The following is a 16442-nucleotide window of genomic DNA, read 5'->3' as shown; positions in this document are numbered from 1 at the left end:
CTTTTCATCATATGAGCCAAATGTCTTCGACTGCCACACTGTAGGATATGGTAGTTAATGTCACTTGTGAAATAATTTAGGCTGCAAGGGGATCTCAGTGTAAATTGTAGTGTGCAATATATGGATACATTCCCATATATATATAGCTGATGACAGATTCAGTCCCTTTTGCAGCTTTTATTTAAATGGAAACTGAAAAAAAATACATTGAATGCAGTCATTAGTTCTCAAAGTTGGTTTTTATATGGCTGTAAAACCATTGGCCCAAGCCCACGATAAAGTGGTTTGCGTGACTCCACTAACACAGTTAGACTATGCTGGCATATGTTGGTTACCACAGCATCACTTGTTTTGTGCTGGTTGGCACACAAAGTCCTACGTGTGTTGCTCATAATGTCACCTCCATTGTTTGTACCCAATTTCCTGAAAAATGTTAGGAAAAAACCCCTACTGTCATCTTAACTGGCAAAGGCTTCCAGTCTTTCTGGTATTGCTCACATTTTCAAAAGTCAAAACAGAACACGTAGAATCTACTTTGGCAGTTTCTAGCCAAATTCTAAGCCCGCCCTGCACAAATTGTGACCCACCTAACCAAACACTGCCTAGCAGTTGTGTACTATAAGCCTTCAATGTACTTTATGACTCTTCCTGGCTTTGTAGATCAGACAAGCAACAAAACCAAGAAGCTTATGAAGTCCTGGTGGGCTGTGTCCAGTTTGAGAGGTCGCAAGTTGTGCAAGGCTGCTCTAAGGAGTAAGAAAGTCCTTTCAATACAACAATCAGCCTCTTTTGCTATGTGCAGCCACACCCAGCTTCTGTCCATAGGATTAAATGGACTGAGCTATCCATCTCCATCTCCATCTCTCTGATATAGGATACCTTAATTCTGTTTTCTTTGGGAGGGGAGCTTAGAGGAGGGGGGCAACACTGTCTTGTCCACAAGTTCATGTGGTGAAGTTCATGATCCAAGTGCCCTGGTGACGTTCATGCCCTTGAATGAACAAGGCTTAGGATGCTCACATGATGTGGTAGGGATATTGTATATAGCAATACATAAGAAAAGTGCATAATTTATAGCACTTATCGTCTTCATGATACAATAGTTATCTTGACAATTGTAATTATATGACAGAATGTGAAAATTGGCAGCAGAAACTACAGACTACAGCAAGTGCTTTATCTGACTCCATGGTTTTTAATGTGATTTTACTGGAATTATACCACATATGTGGAAAACCAGGTTTCCTCCCCCCCAAAAAATAGCATTCTTCCTCAAAGTAGTTGCTTAAGTTGCAATTCACAGTTGGAAAGTGATATATATATATATATATTTATTATACTTTTGTTTTAAAGTCTTTCAGATAAAACTTCTGAGGGTGAAACTAGACCAGGGCAAACAAAATTATATAGGGGGTGGAGCAACGCCCCTACGGGGAAAGGTTGCAGCATTTGGGGCTTTTCTTATTTTGAGGCCAGGCAAGTAAGAGGTGAGAATGCAGAAGTGGGCAAAATTCTGCATGTTGTGAAGAAAGTGGGTAGAGAAAAGAATATACAGTGGTACCTCGGGTTAAGTACTTAATTCGTTCTGGAGGTCCGTTCTTAACCTGAAACTGTTCTTAACCTGAAGCACCACTTTAGCTAATGGGGCCTCCTGCTGCCGCCACGCCACCGCTGCACAATTTCTGTTCTCATCCTGAAGCAAAGTTCTTAACCCGAGGTAATATTTCTGGGTTAGTGGAGTCTGTAACCTGAAGCATCTGTAACCTGAAGCGTATGTAACCTGAGGTACCACTGTATGAGAAATGGAAGAAAGGAGAAGCCATGAAGGAAGAGTATACAAGAGTAGCCAACAGTTGCAGGGGAAAGGTTAGGCAGGCCAAAGCTCAGAATAAGGTCAGAGAGAATAATAATAATAATAATAATAATAATAATAATAATAATAATAGGCTTTGAAGCAAGAGGAAGGACAAGTATGTGTATGTTTTTTTTATTGTCTCTAGCGACAGAAGAAAGAGCTGCCCATGGAAATCAATGGAAAAACCAAATATTGTTATGTATATGGGACTGGGCACATGTGTGTTCACCTACTTCTACTCCCCCCTGCAAGATATAAAACCAGCCAATGAGGACTCAGCATGCTCATTGGGCACAGAATGTTGAATGTGGGGGAAGGAAAACCATGAGGGAAGAGGAGCAGAATGGAGCAACTGGATCTCTGACCAGAAACACTCAGAACTGTAACATTTTGTTGAATGGCCTCACTTGTAATTTATTATTACATTTTTTACATTTGCACAAATGCCAGCCTTCTAAAATAATAATTAATGGAGCAATAGTCATCTGTGAGATGTCAGGTCGTCCCTTTAAAGCACATGGACACACATTTATTACAGTACAGAGTCAAAGCCTGAGTATACCACTTTCAAGATGAACTCATGAACTGCTAATCTCGCTTCCTATATAAGAGACAGAGGTGCCATCATCATATGAGTCTGTTTTCTTATTGGAAAATGACCAAAATACAGTTCTACATTGCTCGGCTGATACAGATAAGAAATACTGAAGTAGCAATAATAAATTAATGGCCATGCAAGATGAAACCCCAGTTGCTCAGACGGCTGTCTCCACATAATCTGTATTTTATACAAAAGGAGAAAGAACTCTATGGAATTTCAGCTGTGACCGGATAAAAACTGCCAACAAACTGTGATAAGAAAAGTCTAATGTGCTTATTAATCATGTTTATAGCTCCTCATTTGCTGATATATTAGCCCAAACTCCCCCTTTTTAAAAAAACACCCACTGGTAGGTACATTTGATAGAGCCCTTATTGTTGTTCCTATTTGCATTAATTAAAACTAATTGACTATGATGGGTTTTACAGTAAATCAAATACTGTACTGTAGTAGATTTGTTTAGTATACTGCATTATAGGATGGAAATTCTTGCAAATCAGAATACTTGAAGTAGCTTGCTTCCCACCTTAGATCTTTGCATTTACTGGAAAGTATTGCTAAATGACTTCAACCTGACAATAAGGTATTTAAAATAATGTAAATGTTATGAACACTACCTTGTATTTCGCCATTCATTTTAATAATGTAGATTGTACGCAGTCATATAGGTTTGATTTGTTTATACTTTTCCATCGCTTACTTATAGCAGAATTATAATATCAATCACTTATGAAACTCCAGCTCTTTGAGGCCACTCTAGAAGATGGAAGAAAGAGGATCCCAGGTGTTTCTCTATTTTACAGTTTATAGTCCTCAGTTTAAATAAGTGAAAACTTGTCCCCAGCAGCATTGATAATTTTGACTTTGTAATTTCTCACGTGGATGAGATGGTTGGACAGTGCATGAGTTTGCTACCAGCATGAGTTTGACCAAACTGCGGGAGGCAGTGGAAGACAGGAGTGCCTGGCGTGCTCTGGTCCATGGGGTCACAAAGAGTTGGACATGACTAAGCGACTAAACAACAACAACAACAATTTCTCACATGAGTGCCAAAGTGTCCTCTTCATTTTGGTTTGATTGATTATACTTAGGACAGCATCACTTTTCTCTCTCTGCTATGTGTGCCTTGATAACCCTTTACTGTATGTGATGTTTACAATCTGCACACCAAATAAACTGAAACTGTTATAATGGTGATTCCTCCTCTCATTATTGCTTTGTAGATGGCCAATGAACAGCTGTAAGCTACGCACCTTCGCCTTAATCACCCAAGAACAACAATCTTAGATAATATCCATCCAAACACTTGTCCACAGAGTGGGTACAGCATAATGAGAAAATGCACAACAGCACGAGACAACGTGCAGTGAAATAAAAAACACTCTCTCTAATGACCCTAGAAAATGGTAGTCATTAATCCACAACTAGTGGTATCTGCACATCTCATGAGACTATATGCCACTTGTGCACTATTAAAAACAGTCCCTTTTGCTATAAAACAATACTTTACAAATTATTGGGCACCCTCTTATATTTTCCACCAGACTATTTGGAGACATGTCAGATAACCAGAGAGAAAAATGCTTAGCTAGTATTAGCTTTGTTTAAAGAAAAGTTAACACACACATATAAACTAAATTTATATTAGGCACCTATATCCTATGTATACATAAATGCAACAATGAATCTCTTGTACATACCATAGTCTTCCCCATTAAATGCAAAGCAGAGGTATGATTCCTATGTGCACAGAAATGTGTGTGCTGATTGGCTCTTTCTATTAAGACCACTGAACCACTGGCAGTCATCTTTGAGAATTCCTGGAGAACAGGCGAAGTCCCGGCAGACTGGAGGAGGGCAAATGTTGTCCCTATTTTCAAAAAGGGGGGAAAAGAGGACCCAAATAATTACCGCCCAGTCAGTCTGACATCAATACCAGGGAAGATTCTGGAGCAGATCATTAAGCAAACAGTCTGTGAGCACCTAGAAAGGAATGCTGTGATCACCAATAGTCAGCATGGATTTCTGAAAAATAAGTCGTGTCAGACTAACCTGATCTCGTTTTTTGACAGAATTACAAGCCTGGTAGATGAAGGGAACAAGATGTAGCCTACCTTGATTTCAGCAAGGCATTCGACAAGGTGCCCCATGATATTCTTGTAAAGAAGCTGCTAAAATGCGGTCTTGACTATGCTACCACTCAGTGGATTTGTAACTGGCTGACTGACCGAACCCAAAGGGTGCTCATCAATGGTTCCTCTTCATCCTGGAGAAGAGTGACTAGTGGGGTGCCACAGGGTTCTGTCTTGGGCCTGGTCTTATTCAACATCTTTATCAATGACTTGGATGATGGACTCAAGGGCATCCTGATCAAATTTGCAGATGACACCAAACTGGGAGGGGTGGCTAACACCCCAGAGGACAGGATCACACTTCAAAATGACCTTGACAGATTAGAGAACTGGGCAAAAACAAACAAGATGAACTTTAACAGGGAGAAATGTAAAGTATTGCACTTGGGCAAAAAAAATGAGAGGCACAAATACAAGATGGGTGACACCTGGCTTGAGAGCAGTACATGTGAAAAGGATCTAGGAGTCTTGGTTGACCACAAACTTGACATGAGCCAACAGTGTGATGCGGCAACTAAAAAAGCCAATGCAATTCTGGGCTGTATCAATAGGGGTATAGCATCTAGATCAAGGGAAGTAATAGTGCCACTGTATTCTGCTCTGGTCAGACCTCACCTGGAGTACTGGGTCCAGTTCTGGGCACCACAGTTCAAGAAGGACACTGACAAACTGGAACGTGTCCAGAGGAGGGCAACCAAAATGGTCAAAGGCCTGGAAATGATGCCTTATGAGGAACAGCTAAGGGAGCTGGGCATGTTTAGCCTGGAGAAGAGGAGGTTAAGGGGTGATATGATAGCCATGTTCAAATATATAAAAGGATGTCACATAGAGGAGGGAGAAAGGTTGTTTTCTGCTGCTCCAGAGAAGCGGACACGGAGCAATGGATCCAAACTACAAGAAAGAAGATTCCACCTAAACATTAGGAAGAACTTCCTGACAGTAAGAGCTGTTCGACAGTGGAATTTGCTGCCAAGGAGTGTGGTGGAGTCTCCTACTTTGGAGGTCTTTAAGCAGAGGCTTGACAACCATATGTCAGGAGTGCTATGATGGTGTTTCCTGCTTGGCGGGGATTGGACTCGATGGCCCTTGTGGTCTCTTCCAACTCTATGATTCTATGATTCTATGATTCTATGATTCTATGATTCTATGATTCTATGATTCTATGATTCTATGATTCTATGATTCTATTACAATGAATGGAGAAGTTTTTATTGATGGGAGAGCTCCATTTGTTTGTGGGCCTCCCCCACTTGTAAGAATCCCTGATTTGCATGGACTGGAGTGATTTTATGAAATATAGCTTCATGATCAAACTCCAACTGGCCATGACAAGAAGCTTACAGGATTGAATTGGATTAGGGAGCAAATTTTAGACTGGGAGAAAATTTAGTATGTACAGTGGTACCTCGCAAGACGAATGCCTCGCAAGACAAAAAACTCGCTAGACGAAAGGTTTTTCCGTTTTTGATTTGCCTCGCAAGACGAATTTCCCTATGGGCTTGCTTCGCAAGACGAAAACGTCTCGCGACTTTGTTTTCTTTGTCTAAAAACAAAGACGTGTTTTGTTTATAAAGTTAATTTATTTTCCCTTCAATTTTTGAACTGCTCTTTACAGTATGTGTGACTTTAAAGAGCAGTTAATAAACTGTTGTTGTACCAAATTTGGCTTTGTTTGGACTTTTTTTGACCATAGGAACGCATTAATTGATTTTCAATGCATTCCTATGGGATTTCGTGCTTCGCAAGACGAAAAATTCGCTAGACGACAAAAATTGCGGAACGAATTAATTTCGTCTTGCGGGGCACCACTGTACTATTATTGTCATTTTATGTTGCTGGGAATATTGCTGCACCCATGTAACATATGAACATAAACCAGTTAAGATAGAGCCATTGAATTTGTTATAATGTTGTCTGATTAAATCCACTAGAGCTAAAATGGCTCAGATCCAAATTCTCCATTCCAACGTGTTTGAGGATAGCAGCCATACACTGCTACATCATTTAGTTCATGACAAGCTTTTCCCTAGATGCCATGACTTCATCCATCCAGTTATGTTACTTGTCAAATGATAACGCTTTAATTAGCTGTTGAACTTTAGTATCCCCTGCGCACACTTCCCAATCCAAACGTTCACATTATCTGTACAAAAGTGCTACATGATATCCTTGTTGTTTCAGGAGAATATGGTTGCTATTCACTGATTACTCCACACTGCTGAAGATAAGGTTTCTAAACTCCTGACACTCTATTTCAATTTCAAAAAGCATGCAGAGGCAGCAAAACCTGCTTTTCTCAGAGTCAAAACAGAATAAGTCCATTAACTATTACTTACTTTTCTTTTATAAAAATATCTTACTGTTTTGTGATAAGGCACTTTTACTAATTTCACAATCTAAATGTAATTGTTTCCCTGTAAAGATACATATTTTGCAAAAGGATCACAATCATTACTTAGTTTGAAAACACTCCACTATGAAGCTAGGCTGGTAATATAACGTTATTACACAACCATTTCTCACTAATTGTGAATTTTTAAATCCTATTAACTGCCTTTTTGTTGAAGAGGTAAATAAATATCCACTACTCATTTATCACCATATATGAATATGTTTTACAGTGAGCATTTTCGGTTTTGTGTCTTGTGATAATGGACTATTGCATTTCATACTCACTATCATCTGCGCATGTTTGCCTCCCATGAGAATCTGGATTATAAAGTTTAGTAATGGGCAAAATTCCAGACTATGTCCTTGATCAGGAATTCATAGTGTCTTTCCCTTCAGCTGCTCTCCAGCAGTTTCTCTCAGTTTTCTTTGAAAACTTTTATTTTGGTTTCATCGACTGGTTTCCAAGCAAACACTGCAAGATTAGATGCTATCACAGATGAAATTTCCTGCAACTGGTATCTGAGGACAGTGACAACTGACTGAGAAAAACCCTTGTTATTACAAGACAACTCCGGGGAGGGGGGCTGGAACAAATCTGTCTCTCCTCCCTCCCAAGACAACTGTTGGAGTTCACTTTCAGGATTGCAGTCCACATACTAAGGGCCTCCAGTCACTGACAGGGCCTGTTGGGTTCTGTAAGCCTGGCTATACAACACACTTAAGCCAAAATCTAACAAAGTGTTGACTGAATTCCAGCTGGTGACAACATATGGTACATTAGCAAGCTTATCTTGACTATCTCCATGTGCAAACAAATGTGCATTTGTTCCAGCAACAGTCCGATTTCTCCACTTACCCCACAGGACAGAGTATCGCCTATTCTAGGAACCTCAGGGAGGTATTTCATTAAAAGCATTATAAAATTCCAATTGTTGTTTCTCCAGACAATTCAAACAATCTAAAAGTGATAAATATTTTTTGCTAAAGAAATAAGATACTTGAGAACAATGCAAAGGAAGGCAGGTACATATGAATGTGTGCTTAAAAACTGGGAGGGTTTGCAGGCCTCTTCAAGCAAAACTCTCAGGATGGCATACAAGAGAGGTTAAAAGCCAGAGTCAAATATAAACTTTCTTTCAGCAGAAGAACATAATAATTCAGCACAGCAGATTAACATTTGTAGAATGAATTGATATTACTTGTTAAAGGGGGGAAAGCTAGGGAAGTACGGTAGGAGAGCTGGGAAAAAAAACCTCACATCTGGCAACCAATGTGCCCCTTTGGTTTCAGATAGTACATGGGTAGATGAGTCTAAAAAGCCTGGGACACAAATTTTCATGGCCCTCTAACAGCTATGGTGACTCATTTGCCAGAAGTAATGTATTTAGGGTTAACTCTGACCAAACTAAGCCTCCTAGAGCATGATACACAACAGGAGGCTTAGTCTGGGAAAGAAAGAGGGGATAGTTGAAGGGAGATGTTGGGAAAGATGTGGGTGTGGTAAAATAGAGCAGAAGGGAGATAACAAAAATAGGGGAAGGGACAGGCCTGTAGTAGTGCCAGAAGAAAATATTGCTTTGCAATGCAGAGACATAGATGTGCAGAAAGATCTGCTCTGTATAAAAAGGGCAACAGAAGAAGTAACATAAAACTGGGGATATAGACAAGCGAGAGAGAACATACACCCTAGGATAACCAATATGGTGCTCTCAGATGTTGTTGGTCTCCAATTGCCACCACCCCCAGTCAATGTGGTCAATGTCCAAGGAGGATGGGAGTTGTAGTCCTGCAACATCTGGATAGCACCACATTGGCTACGCCTGTCATTCACTGTGGGAAGCAAAGAGTAAGATGTGAGTTCTACTGAGTGAAAGGAAGGAGGGTTAACAGGAAGAAAGGCTTAGACTAAGAGCTACAGTAGTGAAGAGAAACAAGAACGCACAAAAGGTGTGCTCAAATGGTGTTAACAGAGAATGGGTTAAAAATGAAACACATAGTTTAATTTGTAACAAAAACTTCTCTCTGCATAGCAATGTGGTCCAAATGATTGAGATACACACACACACACCCTCAATATATATATATAGTAGCTCTCAGTATAACTTGAGTTGTGAACTGTTGATATTAACAGTGGTATCTGGACAGTTAGCAGGTACAAGATAAGAGCAAGAATGGTTTCTGGCACCAACACAGAGATACGATCCAAAACTTTGCCTTCAAATACTTCCATGGGAATGTATTTTCTTGGCCACACTAGAAGTTGCAAAACTTCTCAACAGCATAATAGTCCTCTTTTGTCTGGCATCTCCTATGCTAAATTTGGAAAGAATCCCGGAGCAACAAGAAACTGTTATAATCCACAACCAGGCCTGTTAACCATGTAAGAACAGGATATATAATCTCACAAATGTTATTTGTGGGATTCAGTGTGCCATTAAAGTGGTAGATATTTTCCTATGCTTTGCCTCTTTTCTTTTCTTTTTTTAAAGGGTGGGTAGGTTTATTATACCATTCGTTTTAATTTGAATTCCTTAATATCTCCACATAAAGGCACATTCTCCACTCAGACTGGTATTTTTCTTGGTTTATTTATGAGCACATAAAAGTATGGCTTCCGGAGCATAATCTATGCGAGCTTTGGGTTTTTAAAACTCCACCCCATCCATAAGCAGAACATGAAAAATAATTCCTCTGGTTCCTATACCCACCCACAGCAGTGTTTAAAAATGGTTTGGGCCAAAGGTCACAACAACGTGTAGTTCTGAGTATCGGATTGCCAGATGTGTGGCTCTGCTTTTCCTCTCAAATTTAAGAGGAAATGTAGAGCTAATCCAAAACCAGCACATTCAGAAAGGCTTGAGCTTAGCATTTCATATTTGATATGGGCACCTATCATCCATTTGTGGACACCTAAACAAATGCATCAGAATTCAGCCAAAGATGGTGGAGTCAGTAGAAATCCCAGGTTACATGTAACAAAACAACAACAACAACAACTCCAGTGTGGAAGCTCCCCAAATGCAGACTCTATGCTTAAACACATGAACATGTTTATATAAAACCGTGTCTATTATTAGAATGGGTCACATGTGCAAAGAACAGAGGAGCTGCATATGCAAGGATCAATGAAGTGTGACAAGTGTTTCTGCATTGAATATCATGGGGTTCTGGATCATCCTGTGTTAATGATGGTGAGCAGCTTTTGCTTCTGTTGAAGCGAGTTGTATCCTCAAGTGGAACACTTTAGTTTTCTCCCTGAGAATGAGTTGTAGAAGTTCAACTCGCTTATTTTATCTGATGACACTCATTGAGTGTCACAGGTAAATGAGCCACTTGCATCGGCTCCTGCTTTTATCTGCATAACTCTACACTGGATTGCTTTTTGGGTGCAGATAATAAACTAGAGAATATACAGTACCTTTTTGAATATTCTCTTATCAAAGTGTTCAGGGTGAAAGTAGTTGCTTAGTGCAGTAGAAGAGAACCACAACACACACACCCCAACACTATCAATTGTGAGAATATTAACTAGCTTTTAAGTCTGCTTGGTATCATTTCCCCACTATCCAATGCTAGTTCTGTTTCATTTCCCTGCCCCCCTTAGTTACTGCTTCTTTCTTCTTTTTTGGATCAGTAGTCACTTGATGATTCCAATGGCTCTGGGATTACTTACCGTAAGTGAATCAAATGATGTCACAAAGTTGTGGAGCTTATCAGATTTGGCTTATGTGACAAAATCACCAAAGACAAATAAAGACAATTGACAGTGAGGACAAAGCTTTCATATGCAAGGAACATGTAGTAAACTAGATGCTATGAAGCCAACCAGATTTTGCTTTATAATGACATCACTGAGGACACACACAGACAGCTAAGAGGGCTCTATGTAATATATAAATGGACATATTCACAGGTGTTACCAAAATGTTGTCAAAAGTGGAGCGCTTTTCTCTGCTGCCGAAATGTTTGTGAAACACATTGAGGAGTTTCATTTTGTCTCGGCTCTGCATTTCACTCATGTCATAATTTTGGAGCCAATACACATATTACATTTTCCTGCCCAGAACGAAGAAGGACAAGCTACCATATGTATACTCTAATGCAGCAGTTCCCAAAGTAGGTGGCACCACCCCCTGGGAGATGGTCGGTTTACCTTAGCAGGGTGTGCTAAGAGACAATATTTGGAAGGGGTGTCTTTTGTTGTGCTGCAGTACGATAGTGCAATAAAGTAGGGAAAATGGAGAAGCATTGCAGAACAACTAAGAACATGGAATGATGTGTGGATGAACCAGTATAAAGTCACCACTAATACACTATAAAGTCACCACTAATGCACTATTATGGACACGGGTGGTGCTGTGGGTTAAACCACAGAGCCTAGGGCTTGCTGATCAGAAGGTTGCGGTTCAAATCCCCGCAACGGGGTGAGCTCCCGTTGCTCAGTGCCAGCTCCTGTCCACTAGCAGTTCAAAAGCACGTCAAAGTGCAAGTAGATAAATAGGTACCACTCCGGCGGGAAGGTAAATGGCATTTCCGTGTGCTGCTCTGGTTCGCCAGAAGTGGCTTAGTCATGCTGGCCACATGACCCGGAAGCTGTACGCCGGCTCCCTCGGCCAGTAAAGCGAGATGAGCACCGCAACCCCAGAGTCGGTCACGACTGGACCTAATGGTCAGGGGTCCCTTTACCTTATGCACTATTATGCCATGTTGCAAAATACACTCTCAGAAGCCACTTCCGATTTCATGTTGCAGAATCCCTGAGAGGCCCTGAGAATCCTTTACTAATCATTCAACAGGCAACAAGTATATGGGTCTGGATGGTGACTTAATGATGTGTGGATGGACCAGAATGGAGAGCCAGTGCGGTATAGTGGTTAAGAGCGGTAGACTCGTAATTAGGGGAACCGGGTTCGATTCCCCGCTCCTCCACATGCAGCTGCTGGGTGACCTTGGGCCAGTCACACTTCTTTGAAGTCTCTCAGCCTCACTCACCTCACAGAGTGTTTGTTGTGGGGGAGGAAGGGAAAGGATAATGCTAGCCTCTTTGAGACTCCTTAGGGTAGTGATAAAGCGGGATATCAAATTCAAAATCATCTTCTTCTTCTTAATGGAGTTCCGCTGGTGCTGAAGAAAGTGGAGCTGGGTAGCACTTTTCACTTTCCCCCACATCCACCTGTGAAGCTTGAAAAGCGGAACAGTGAGGTGAGGAGAGAATCAGGAATAAAACTGGTTCCTGCAGCTTTCCTCCAGAAGCAAGTCTTTACTGGATACCCATTCCCTGCCTTAACAGAAAGAGCCCTTTTATTCATGCAGGATCAAATCTGGAATCAACCTACAGTTTGGAAATGAAGGTGTGTCTACCTTCTCCCTCCCCATCCATCCCTTCTAATTCTAACCAGAGTCTAGCTATGATACATGACTTCCCCGCCCCCTGCCCCAGGCATATATCTATCTTCCCGCTCATGTGTTTTTCCTCACATGAGATCCCCATCCTCATTTCTATTCTTCATCTTATATTGTATATACCCTGTGAATGACACTACAAGTGCTTGCATGAAAGTAACTGTGCAGTCACTGCCGCCGCCCCCCCCCCCCCGCCACCAGTGCACTTTCATGAGAACATCAGGCCAGAAATACATTGTTCTGGAAAAATACACTAACACTCACTGGAATATGTTTCCAGTTACTTTTTATTGTACTTAAGGCCTGGAAGGATACATGTACTGTAACTTCATAGGACAATAGTAAGAACTCTGAAGGAAAATATTATGCTGGTGCCATTAGGAGGCAACAGCGTTTGGACCAAATAATACCTTCACAAGCCTTTTTGAGGAGGAAAAAAAAGAGCTGAAAAGAGAACAGTAGCAAAACAGCAACATTAATTTTTAAATCACTTTTCGTTTGCAAAATGTTTTGCAACTGCCTTCATTACCAGCTCTGGGTGGCTCAGGACTTTTTCGTCTCCATGACAACCATGAGGCTGTATCCATACCATCCACTGTCCTGTTTTAAACAGGGCATCCCAGAATTACAGAAGCCACCCTGGGTGTCCCGTTTTAGCTCCTGTGTTCCGGCCATGCCAGAGCACAGGATTAAAAGACACACAGTTTTTGGTCCTGCGCTCTGGCACAAGTCAGTTGGCTTCCACCAGAGCACAGGTCCAAAAGATGTATGGTTTGGGTGCTGGCTCTGATCTTATGGTTGCACACCGCCCCCTTCCACCTTCCAGAAGCAGCGATAGCATCTGGAAGGGGCACTCTAGGAGGCCGAAGCAGGCAAGGGCCCAAAGCCCTTGCTGACCAGGTGGGGCTCGTTAGCTCTTGGGAGGAGGTGTGTGGTTCCTCAGCTGAAGAAGGCTTGGAACAGGTGAGGGTCACCTGCCTCATCAAGCCCAGATGCTGCAATCAGCATGCAAAGTACAAAAGGGAAGCAGAGCTGAGGTGCTGTGTCTGCTCAACTGCCCATGTTGATGGGCCTTGGCTTGGTTGCCCCTGGACCTCTGTGGGATTGTGCTTTGGGTTAAACTTTGGACTGTATTCTGACTCCTGGACTTCAGACTTGACTACTTGAATTCATGCTGGACTACATTTCCTGATCTTCGGATTTTAGACTTTGCTTGTGTGGTTTGACTCCCGGACTTTAGACTTGACATACTGACTTGCATCCAGGTAGGCCAGGGGTTCAGGACACTGAGGGAGAAGGGGTGGGTGGGGCCTGAGGGAGAGGAGTGGGGGCTCTGTTAGGTCATGTCCTGACCTATGCAAGATTGCCCTGTTACAGAAGAATCCATAATTTTGTTTGTTTGTTTCTGTCTTTGTGTTCAATCTGACTTATTCTGTTAAGCTTAGGTGTATAACCCTATTATTAATTTGCCCTCTCACCCTCCCTGTAGTCATATTTTGCAGAAGCAATAGTGACGAATTCCCAGCTTTTGGCAGAAAAATCTCTCTGATTAACCTTGCAGAATCCATTTATCAAGGATATTAAGTATTTTATAGCTGTTGATGAGCATGAATGAGATACTTGGAAAATCATATGCACCTCACTTCTATATTAGCAGGCTCCTAAGAAAGAACCATTACTTAAATTCTTCATATCTAAACAAGATAAACCCAGACTCTCATAAATGAGACTGGCTCTATTTGTTTTAATGACTTATTGGAGTCTGGGAAGATTTGCTGAGCCAAGACTGAAGCTTGATAATATTCCACTATGCAAAAAATTCACCATCGGACACATCATTATTTTCCACATAAAAGAGGAATTACCTCATGTTTTCATAGCATTGACAGAATGATTAGATTTTAGCACTACAGGCATACCTAGGGTTTCAAAATTGCTGCTGCCTCTTTCAGTGTGGAAAGACATTATTTTACAGTTCTTTAATTTGGTCCCACTTATCTATTTGTGGAGCATTCACTCCTAATGCTGGTGATGGGTATGAAATACAGGCCTACAATAACTGTTAAGAAGGGAGTCGTTTTCATTAGAAGATAAATTACTCTGCAGACCTCCCTATTTGGATCAGTGGGATGATCCCTGTATCCTGGCTAGTCTGCTCCTTGCTGTTTGATAAGGCGTTCATAGGTGCCGAAGAAAAATGCCAAGCAAGGTCAAATTACCACTCCTAGGATGACTCCCAGGTTTGGATAGAAGACGGATATCATGGAATGAGAAAGACAGTGGAATAGTTAAGACTAGTGACTGACAGTTACTTGGCAGCAAAGGACAAATGCTTAATGTCTTGAATCTTAAATACCAGATATCTTGTGGGAATAAATGCTGCCTCGTGATGAGTGATGTCATCTATGTGAATAAGCGCTCACAGAAGCAGCAGGAGTCTAAGTTGTGCCAACTTTTTGTAGTTTAGGCAGTTTCAAAAATGAAATAATTGCCATTTTTGACAGTGTCAAATAAAAACGAGAATTTCTATCGACGACAATGCCAAATGGCAACACCTATGGAAACTGGATGTGACGTTTCTTTGAAGAACATGATATATTTCATGGGCCTCACCCCAGAACTGAAATTTGTCACTTTGACCAAACAAGCACCTGGGCTAACCAGAAAGAAGTTCCAGAGCAAGAAAAAAAGCACCTAAGCTTTACCGTATTTTTTTGCCCCATAGGACGATCCGGCCCATAGGATGCACCTAGGTGGTTTTTTTGGGGGGGGAATAAAGAAAAACAATTATTTCCCCCCCAGGTGTGGGGCTGGGGCAGGGGAAGCCCAAGCTTCCCCCGACCCCAGCCCCCAGAACAGGCTGCTATCCGCAAGCCGTGGGAGAGCTGCGCAAAGTCGCGCAGCTCTCCCACGGCTAGCGTAGAGCTGCGCGAAGCCCGGAGCTTGGGGCGTGCTGAGCTCAGTGCGCCCCAAACTTCTGGGTGCAGGCAAGCTCTCCACTAGCTGTGGGAGAGCTGTGTTTCCCACGGCTAGCGGATAGCTTCCTGAAGCCTGGAGAGTGAGAGGGGTCGGTGCGCACAGACCCCCCTCGCTCTCCAGGCTTCAGCGAAAGCCTGCATTAGCCCCATAGGACACACACACCTTTCCCCTTCATTTTTGGAGGGGGAAAAGTGCGTCCCATAGGGCAAAAAATACGGTATCTTATGGACTCTGGATATAATAAGACAGATATGCATATATACCACCCAGGCAACAGAGAATTGAATCAACCTAATTAGTCTGTTGTGACAGCCAATCCTCAATAGAAAATCTGTTTATCATTGAGTTCTACATTGCAAACTGCAGTTTCCCACTGTCCTTGAGTACTATTTGCCATTCATTATTACAGTGGTACCTCGGGTTAAGTACTTAATTCGTTCTGGAGGTCCGTTCTTAACCTGAAACTGTTCTTAACCTAAATCACCACTTTAGCCAGTGAGGCCTCTTGCTGCCGCCACGCGCCGGGGCACGATTTCTGTTCTCATCCTGAAGCAAAGTTCTTAACCTGAAGCACTATTTCTGGGTTAGCAGAGTCTGTAACCTGAAGCGTATGTAACCTGAGGTACCACTGTATTATTACATCAGTAGTAAGACTCCTTTAGAACTAGAGAATATGCAGCAGCCAAAAGTAGTTTTCTAATACACTGGAAAGTATTCCCTGCCCCCAAGCTCACTTGAGGACAGAAAATGGGTGGGGGTGGCATTTTCAAATTTGACCTAAACACTTAAGATTGACCTAAACATTTTACAGGCTTTTGGAACTCTGTACTTACCTTTACAAATTTTGAGGAGTCTCAAAATGAGCTGCATGCTCTGAATGGTTCTTTGTAGGTCTGTGCTGTGATCACTCCCTAATATACTTATCATGCTGTCATGAAAGTTGTTATACCAAAGGCAAGTTGGGAGATCAGTCATTGTAGCAAATAGGCATGGCAGAATCTGTCAGTTTTGGTTCTCTGTTTATCATTTTTTCCAATCTTAAATTTATTATCCACATTTTCCAGCAATCGGCGAATTTTAT

The 16442-nt window shown here is 41.7% G+C and overlaps 1 long non-coding RNA gene across 1 annotated transcript; it reads left to right on the top strand.

The window, feature by feature from the left end:
* The first annotated feature begins 588 nt into the window (after positions 1-588).
* Positions 589-3832, top strand: LOC310704600. Its single transcript, XR_014524910.1, has 3 exons — positions 589-753; positions 3163-3240; positions 3680-3832. It is a non-coding gene; the product is annotated as an uncharacterized lncRNA (long non-coding RNA).
* The last annotated feature ends 12610 nt before the right edge of the window (positions 3833-16442 follow it).

Source organism: Podarcis liolepis (assembly GCF_965112155.1).
Source record: "Podarcis liolepis genome assembly, chromosome: 3".
Lineage (NCBI taxonomy): Eukaryota > Metazoa > Chordata > Lepidosauria > Squamata > Lacertidae > Podarcis > Podarcis liolepis.
Note: the sequence above shows the minus strand (reverse complement) of the source record. Positions and strands in the feature narration are given on the sequence as shown.